Source organism: Haliaeetus albicilla, chromosome 1 (genome assembly GCF_947461875.1).
Source record: "Haliaeetus albicilla chromosome 1, bHalAlb1.1, whole genome shotgun sequence".
NCBI lineage: Eukaryota > Metazoa > Chordata > Aves > Accipitriformes > Accipitridae > Haliaeetus > Haliaeetus albicilla.
In genome coordinates this window covers 27,065,138-27,074,352 of record NC_091483.1, presented here as the reverse complement: position 1 = coordinate 27,074,352, position 9,215 = coordinate 27,065,138, and positions in this window count along the sequence as shown.

Genomic DNA, 9,215 nt, shown 5'->3' with positions numbered 1-9,215 from the left:
GCCTCTTTCCTTTACTGATATATTGTTAAATTGAATTGGTTTTCCTAAAATGCAGTCCACTTCTTGCATTTGAAGTCTGTTTCACTTGAAGGTTCTTAGTGCCTGTAATTCAGTTTAGTGACTTAAGTGCTGCAGGGTGAAGTTAACTTCAGAACTACTGTTTTCAGTAGTAATTAAAAATGGGAATGTGTATTACTCTTGTGTCTTAAAAATGCCATGGTTTGTTTTTTTTTTTTTTACAAAAATATTTAGGCACAATTAACTTCATGCTGCTCCCTTTGCTCGGAAGATCATCTTTATTTTTAATTTGGAAATGCTTGGCTTTATAGCAAGGCATAGGCTATTTAATAGTAAATGTGCAAAATATTTTTCGCTGTTAAATGTGATATTTTAGAAAAACAAACTTTCTCTAAAACAGTGTTTTCTTTTCAGGAGCTCTAACAGGTACAGTATGTATATATGTAATACATACAAGAAACCTGAAAGAGGGATTTGTAAGTTTGGCTTGCTATTTCAGAAGAAACTTCTTTTTCTTAGTAGCAAATAGGCCATGTGGAGGTACTTTACTGGTGGGTGGGGATGGTTTATTTTATCAGCATGTGGATTGCTGTGCCAGGTTGAGCAGAGATGAGGTAAAGGGCCAAAACTTCAAATACTCTCCTTTAAATCTAGATCGGAATGGATAGTGGTAATTGAATGACTGAGGCCATTGAATCAAGATAAGCCTTTTCTTTTGCTCCTCAGTGAGGAGGCATGGAGGATGTAGAAGTCCCTTCCTGGATTCAAGATCATGATGAAATTGTCAGAAATAGGATATTAAATAGTCGCTCCTGATTTGTACAAGAATTTCTGCAGCTTTGACAGTTTAAAGATGTCTAGGACACTTAAAAGAATGAATAATGAAATAAAGGAATTGTCTGTCTCCACCTTTCCCTCAATAAAGATTATTTCCCAGCCCTTGCTATGCCCGTGACTTGATGTGGAGGTCCACGAGCCACCTTCCACTGCATGTAATGTTGACAAGTGAAGGGGAATCTCCTGCTGGTCAGTACCTCAGACTAGGACGTAGTACATTAGACCTGCTCTCACCAGTCAGCTCTTCCTGAATTTTTATTAATAGGGAAAAGAGATTGTGGAAAAAAATGAGGAATAGAAGAGAAAGGAGAAGGGTGCTTGGTTTCCCTCACTGCCCACTTTTAAAACATTTAGTCTTTGTTATCCTTTTTGTCAGCAGGCCTCACAGATTTAGAGCATTTGCCCCACTTTGGTCAAAGCTTTGAGATGTACTCTTGGCACAGCTTGAGGGCAGCTTGACAGCCAACAGCTGAGGTGTCGGATGTGAGCCCAGCTACTGCAGCTGGGAAGATGGCTCCAGATTCAGCATCTGGGTCATTTCAGCTGCCAAATGTGCTCTATCTATGGTCATCCTAGTTGCTGACACGGCTGGGGAGAAGACGAGAGCACAGCAAACTTTACAGAGGGAGTTGAAAGCAGAATCTTAATTTGACTGGAGGAGGATGCTCTGCATGAGTGGCTTACGGAGTATGAAGTGCAAGAGGTGGCAATGAAGTTTGATCCAAAGAGGAATTAAGCATGTAGAAGCTAAAATTTGGCTTTGCTCGAATAAATGAAATATTCTTCATTAATGGCACTGAGCACAATAATACTCGTATGTGGGTCAATAGTAACAGCTGCCTGTTTGTTGAGTGCAGATGTCCTGAAGTTCTAAATCTGCATCTGTGTTTGCAAAAGTCATTGAGATTTTCCAGTATATTACTGCAGGAGATTAATTTTCTTAGAAGACACGGATATCAACTTGCGGTATGGATTTGAATCTGGAATGGAAAATGGAGTTTGTTGCTTCATCCTTCCTTCATTGTGAGGACTTGCAGAACATCACCTTGGTAGGAATTTAGTTGGGAAAAGAGCGTTGCCAAAGAATTTAATGTATGTTAATTGTCTCTTGATGAAGTTTAGCCCCTAGAAGTGAGTAGTTGCCTTGAAGTGAATAGCCCAGCTTTGTCCAGATGGGAGTTTTGTGAACCTGGGCCTTATTTTACGCAGTAGGAAGAAGGGTTGACTGAGCAACTACATAAAACAACTTGATACAGTATCTTTTTTCTTTCTTAGACCAGTTGGATTTTTCCCCCAAACCATCTGACCCAAGGGTTTTGAAGTGACAATGCAAATGTCCTTCAAAAACCAGTTGTTATAAATGGCAGGCTATTGACAAGACAGAAGTTAACTCCAGCATCTAGCATGGGCTCTTCAGAGCCATGAGCTCCAGTACTGCCAGCCCAGTGCTCCAGCAGTGAATCAGGCCTCTGAAAAGCATGGTAGCAGCTTCAAAATGAGATTCAGAGTTTTGGTTTGGTTTTGTTTTCTTAATGCTGTACTTGGTGGTGGTTCTTCTCCCAATGTTTGTTCTGTGGATAAGACCCTTATCACACTTTCAGATATCTCTGAAACTTTTGAGGTTTGTCAGTCAATCTCTTCTGTAGATCCAGTTACTATAAATTAGTAAATGTTTATCAGGCTGGAGAAGAAAAAAAGCAAGAAACTTGCTGTATAAAGCTAAGTGTAGCAAGGTGTGATTGGTTAAATCTGTTCTTGGTATTCGAAAGAGAAGGGTATCTGAAAAAGAGGTATTTCCAGTTTGCCTGCCGAAAGGGTTGTCTTGGTGTGAAAAGGTCTTGCGTGTTCCTGACTTTGTGCCAGGCTTTGATCAGTTAAGTCTGCAATGAGTTAGGTATACACTAACTCAATGTAACATATTCCCCTGGTCAGAAGGGTAGGTGCTAGAGGATGTAGGTACTAGCAAATGACCTCTGTTATGTTACTTTGTACTTTAATTGCAGTGTAGTATTGAGGTCTGAGATCCCTGAGGACAGTGTCATTTGGGTGTGTGCAGTGTAGTAGCATAAAGGTGATGGGATTGCATTGTTCCTTAGGGGAAAAAAAAAGCATGATCAGCCATGAGGAAGTAAGTGCTGTTTCTGCTGCTGCTTTGGGAAAGCAGTTGTGACTATTTTATTTCATGAAAAATTCTTCTTGCAGAGAGATTGGAAAACTTGTGTGAAACTACAGATGCTTGCTCTCCCCTAGTGAATTGTTTGTGTAAGCATCCACTCTGTAGCATCATTGTCATGGTTTAACCCCAGCCAGCGACTAAGCACCACGCAGCCGCTCACTCACTCACCCCCCCATTTGGATGGGGGAGAAAATCGGGAAAAGAAGTAAAACTTGTGGGTTGAGATAGGAATGGTTTAATAGAACAGGAAAGAAGAAACTAGTAATGATAATGATAACACTAATAAAATGACTATAGTCATAATAAGAGGATTGAAATATACAAAACAAGTGATGCACAATGCAATTGCTCATCACTCACTGACCAACACCCAGTTAGTTCCTGAGCAGCGATCCACCCTCCAGACCAACTCCCCCCAGTTTATATACTGGACATGACGTCACATGGTATGGAATACCCCTTTGGCCAGTTCGGGTCAGCTGCCCTGGCTGTGTCCCCTCCCAGCTTCTTGTGCCCCTCCAGCATTCTTGCTGGCTGGGCATGAGAAGCTGAAAAATCCTTGACTTAGTCTAAACACTACTTAGCAATAACTGAAAACATCCCTGTGTTATCAACATTCTTGTCATACTGAACCCAAAACACAGCACTATACCAGCTACTAGGAAGAAAATTAACTCTATCCCAGCTGAAACCAGGACAGACCCACATCTCAGTATTTTTATTCACTACAGTCTGCAACCACATGAGCAATTATAAAAGCGAACTGAATGATGCCTATTTCCCTGTGCTTTTTGGAAGATCTGAGACCAGGAGAAAAAGCAGATGCTATGATTCTTTTGAGAGCTAGATCTTTTCACGTTATATGTTCCTTCAGTAGCTTTTCCTGTTGTTCATGGCCAGAGGGAAGTGCTTCTGCTGAATTCTGTTAGAGAAGGGTTAAGTAGAGCCACAATCTGGTAACTGTAAAGATGATTTGTAGAATGGTTGGTCTTGAATTTTATGATCTTCTCAAAAGTTCATGTTAAAACCGAAATCCCTTTTTAGGTACCATTTACTATCCAGTACACTTTTCCATTTATAAATGCAGTGCTATGCAGAGTCTTAAATTAAATGTATATGATCACAGAACAGTATGTAATGAGATCTGGGGTTGTTACTGATATTATATTCTTAATCAGATTTAGGTTTGTATGCCCATAGAATAGCTTTGCACTTGTTCAATTCACTCTTTTATTCCCTTAGAGGTTTTCTGTTTGGTTTTCTATAAATTGCAAATAACTCGCAGCAATGCATTCTTTGCAGAAAAACTAGCACCATAAAGCTCTGATGCTGGCTGGCTGTTTTGGATGCTTCTGGGGTAGGAATAATACGAAACACCAAACCTAGTTATTAAAGGAGCCATTTCTTTTGTCATGTGGTGGCATGAGGCATCACAGTGAGGCATAAGGCCAAGTTTTGTTTCCAGCCTTTGGTCAGATGCTGTAAGTTGGCCAGGGCACAGGAGGATATTTTAGCACAAGGCTTTTGCTTGGCGGGCACTAAGGAACTTGTCGCTTACTTTGGCTGTTTCATGCTGCCAGATAACAAGATTTTTTCCTAGTCTGTTGTTCACTGCTGCTTTGCTTGGTGCATCTCTCTCCTGCCTGGTAACAACGTCTTCTATTCTGGTCCTGTTTTTCTGCCCGCAACCACTTCTAGGGTGGTTTTCTGTAAATGGGCAAACCCTTACAGTATTTGCTAGTTAAAGAATGCAAAATTTTTGTCATTAGTAACATAAACCCCCCATTTGGAGTCTTGGCTTCAGCAACAAAAATCTTGTGGATTAACCACTTTCACCAGCGAGAGGCTTTCTGATGAGCTGTGGGAAGAAGTGTACGCTTGGCGGTAGGTCTACAGTAAACAGCTGGAATTTGCATGTGGTGAATTAGCACCAAATAAAATCCCCCTTTTTTTGCTTAATTATCCTTGCATACTCAAGTGGATCTATTAAACGTTTGTGCAATAGAAATTGGTAAGCCCACACATTTACAATAAGTGGGTTTTGATTGTCCACAGACTGAGATTTGTCTGCTCTGCTGGTGGCAGGGCCTGTGTAGGTAATGTAATGGTCTATGATTTCATGAAGGGACCACTCCGTTCCCAGACTCATCCTTGGCAGGCAGTGATGCCCTGAGCCGGACTGAAGCACTGCAGTCATTGAAAGCCCTTGCTTCAACTCTGAATCTTCAACTACTTTACATTAACTTTGAGACCTACTGTTTTGAATCCTATGAAGCTGCAAGCATAAGCAGGTTTAAGATACACTGCATTTATATTTCACAGGCTTCTTAGTTGTTGGTTTTCTCTAAAGAGGTAGTAAAAGGTAAAATGTTTCTGACAACTGCTTGAAGTCCTTATTTCTCTGAAGACGACAAGAGGACTAATGGGTTCCTTACAGCTGATGTTGCATTTCTTTCTTCTTTGCAATTTAGGGTGAGATTTCCAAAAGCCTTTTTCAGTTGGAAGCCTAGTGATGTTTTCCAGAATGTCGAAACAGGTGAGACATCTAGCTTCCAATGATTTCTTTTCAGCACTGAAATGCCTCTCAGAACTTAAAGAGGATGTATTTATGGAAGAGCCTGTTTTAGGGGGTCCTAATTTTTATTTAAATCTTGAACTTAATTTTCAAAAGAATGGGGAATATTAGAAGAGAACTGGTGTGGATTTTAATGACAAGTTCTCCCACCTGCCTTCAGTTCTTGAGAGAATGTGAAAGAAAACAGCAATTTTCAGCTTTTTCCCCCTCTGTTTGCTGTTTATCTACTTGAACAGAATCAGTTGCAGGAACAAAAATCTCTTCTTGCTAATTAGTAATTTCAGATAGTAGCAATCTAACAGTCAGAAAAAATACTGCCTCCAGATTTCTTTACTCTCCCACTTCACTTTCTTTCGAGCCAAAGGGTTATCACAACTGCTTACAGATTGATTTCTGGATACTATCATGACATTAGCGTCAGAGAGCGAGCAGTGAAAGTTAGGCACCCAAATAACGTTTTAAGTGATTAAAAAAACTTGGGTGAGTCCTTTGAGGAAGGAGCGTGGGTAAAATAGGCTACAGGGAAATACTTAATTGAGAGAGAGCTGATTTGAACAAGGCTGTGGATTCTAAAACCCTGTCAGGGTGCTTTTAGGAAAATGGCAGTGTCTATGAAGAGTGAGATCTATGATAAGCATTTAAATAGTTTACTTTAGAGTAGGAGACCGAAGATACTTGAAGAATTTAATTTATTCAGTACTACAGAGATGAGGTTTTTAAAGTGGTGAATTTTTCTTTTAAAAAGGGGAGAGAATATTCGGGGGGGGGGGGGGAAGATGCTGTTAATTTCACGAGTGGTTTTCCTGATACTATCTTTTTTTATTTCTTTAAACAAAGCATTAATGAACTGAGGAAGAAGTCTTTCTCTTTCTTAGAGACTTGGCATTTTATTTTTGGCTAAGACTGAAAGCTATTGTTGCCTAAGTTGACGTTAAACTGGCAAATCTATGAACTGAAGCCAGTATTGTTACTTGGATCTAAATTTGTAAGGACATTTGGTTGTCTTAGAATAAAAGTTGAGCATATAGTTTACCTCAAGGACAGAGTTATACTCTAAAGATTATTTGCACAGGCTTACAGCTGAAAACATCGCTTAGCTTATTGACACGTGACATTTAAAGTGGCATGCTGATTGAAGGGAAGAATAATGGCAATGATGATGAATATGTCAAATGATCATACAATAGGCTTGATCTTCATCTGCAGGCTCGCTGCTTTTTGGCAGAGAGCAGAGCTTTTCTGCAGTGGCAGCTAACATCACAAGGAGGAAAGTTTCCAGTGAAGACTATGATTTTGAAAAATTGCTTTTACTGTGTTTTTAGGGAATCAACTATTTCAATGACAGGTAAGACTGGGCTTAGCTATGGCTGGTATCAGTTTGACTTAGAATTCATTTTAATTCACGTTATGAGAGTAGTGCAAACCCCCAGGCACCTAGCTCAACTTACAGCTAATTTATATTGAAATTGGGAATTACAATCTAAAAATCAATCAAAATAATTAAATTAAATCAGTCTAAACAAAAGCAGCGCCTGTACAGTAGGTTATCCTGATTTAAGTATAGCGGTTTGTGAAGGCTTGCTTGCCCACAAAGCTTGCTTTCTTTTAACTAATATTCCATGTAAATTTCCACTGGCAGGGAAGGAGAGCTACTTTCTCTGCCTTCTGTGTGGAAGGAAGTTATTTTGGAGAACTTGCTGAATCTGCTGAGGAATAGAGAGAGAGAAGTAAGGAAATTTGATATTTGACATGGCAGCTGGAAATCCAGCATGTGTTAAAGGATTTTAGATACCTTTGAATAGAACTGATTTCAAGATGTGAATTAGCAAGGACCCCCTTCAACCCCAACTAGTGTATGCTCCAAAGAACTTTGCAGGCTTTCCTGTCCTCTTTAGGAGTTGTCATGTCTATAAATTACCTAATTTAACTAAGTATTGGCCGTAATGTCTGAAAAAAATTGGATGAAGTCTGGTAAAGGGACAGGTGAGAAAGTGCTGCCTAGTCTTCAGTGTTCAGCAATTTTAGTAGCAGTGTGTAGTTGGGACTGGTGTAAATGCTTTTCCATTTCATCTTTTCTGTGAGCTGTTACTTCTGCTTAGTTACAACCCTCAGCCTAAGCACAAGTCTCTCCATGCTTCCCTGGGATCATGGAAGGGTAATGCTACAACAGTGCACAATAGAAAATAGTTCAGGTGAAACACTTAAATCCACGCCCATCAACTTACTTTGTTCTCTTACTATTCCCTGCATTGTTACCATTGCCTCTGGAAGTGAGGTAACTCCCAAACAAAAATCACAAGGCGTTAAGCTAGTGAGACAGCTGTTAGAGTAAGGTGATCTGAAGAATTCTTCAAATGTTGGTTGATAAATACAGTATATTCCATGTTTATATAATTGTGTGGTAGCGGTTACAATAACTATACCCGTAGTGTAGTTGTATGCATCTCATTTAAGATATCCCTTAGTTCTTCTGTCAGTGGTTTACACTACTTACATGTAATTGTATCTGATCCTCACAACATATCTGTGAGCTAAGGAAGTACCATCCTTGGAATGTGTTTCGGGAACAGGTATAAAGGGAAATTCTTCCTTAAATTGACTTGAAAATAGCCTTTTCCTTCATTCTTTCTTCAAATGTTTTTTATTGCCAAACTGGACTGACTGAAGATACAGTATAAGTGTTAGACTTGTGACAGATTTAAGGCCATCTTCATGTTCATAGAAAATCCAGCGTTAGGTCATTGGAAAGGGCAGCCTCCTTCCTAGTGGGCAAGAGCACTTAGCAGTGCTGTTCCATCAGCAGGGAAGCCCCAGTTGCCCATGAGGACAGGGCAAGAGCAGAGGAGTTGGTCAAACACAAGAGAGAAGTGGAAGGACGGAGAAACCATGGAGCAGGAGTGAAATCAAATGGACCAGAGGAAGGAGGGAATAAACTGCTTGGATATTGAGAAATTGCTTGCTATTCTGTTTAGTAAGTAATTTCAGTAAATTCACACATTTAAAAAAAAAAAAAAAAAAAAAATCGTGGGGAGTAACTCCTTTAGAATACCAGTATAGGCAGAACTAGACTGCTCAGTGCTAACTGAGTGCTGTGAGTGGTTTTATTTCTGAGCCATGCAGTTATACCAGCCCCACATAAAGTGAAACTTTTAGACCATATGTCAAAATCTTCGTTTTAAAATCTGAATTTTCAGTGATTAAAACAACTCATTGTTAAATTTGTTGAGGGACCTTAGATTAAGGTGTTTTGATTGTGAATTCTTTCAGGACATTGTACTAAAAAGTTGAGTAGGGTTTGAGCTGACAGGTTTTTACAGGAAGAAAGCAGTGGCCATTCTGCCACATGGTTTGTTTGCAAACATGATTACTGCCTATCTGATTTAGGATTGAGTGGTCTTGGGCTTTGAAACTCAGTCAAGGAGTGGGGCCACAGCCATGTTCTGGTGTCTACTGTCTCCACTTCTATTACCCAGCACTTCACTTTCACAGGTAGGTGCTGAGAAAAACTAACCCTTATATAGCATTTTGCTTTGTCAAGATCTGAGTCCTTGTTTCTGTGGCTTGTTCTCTCTGTCTTAAAAGAAGACACAGAGATGGTCCCACTTCAGC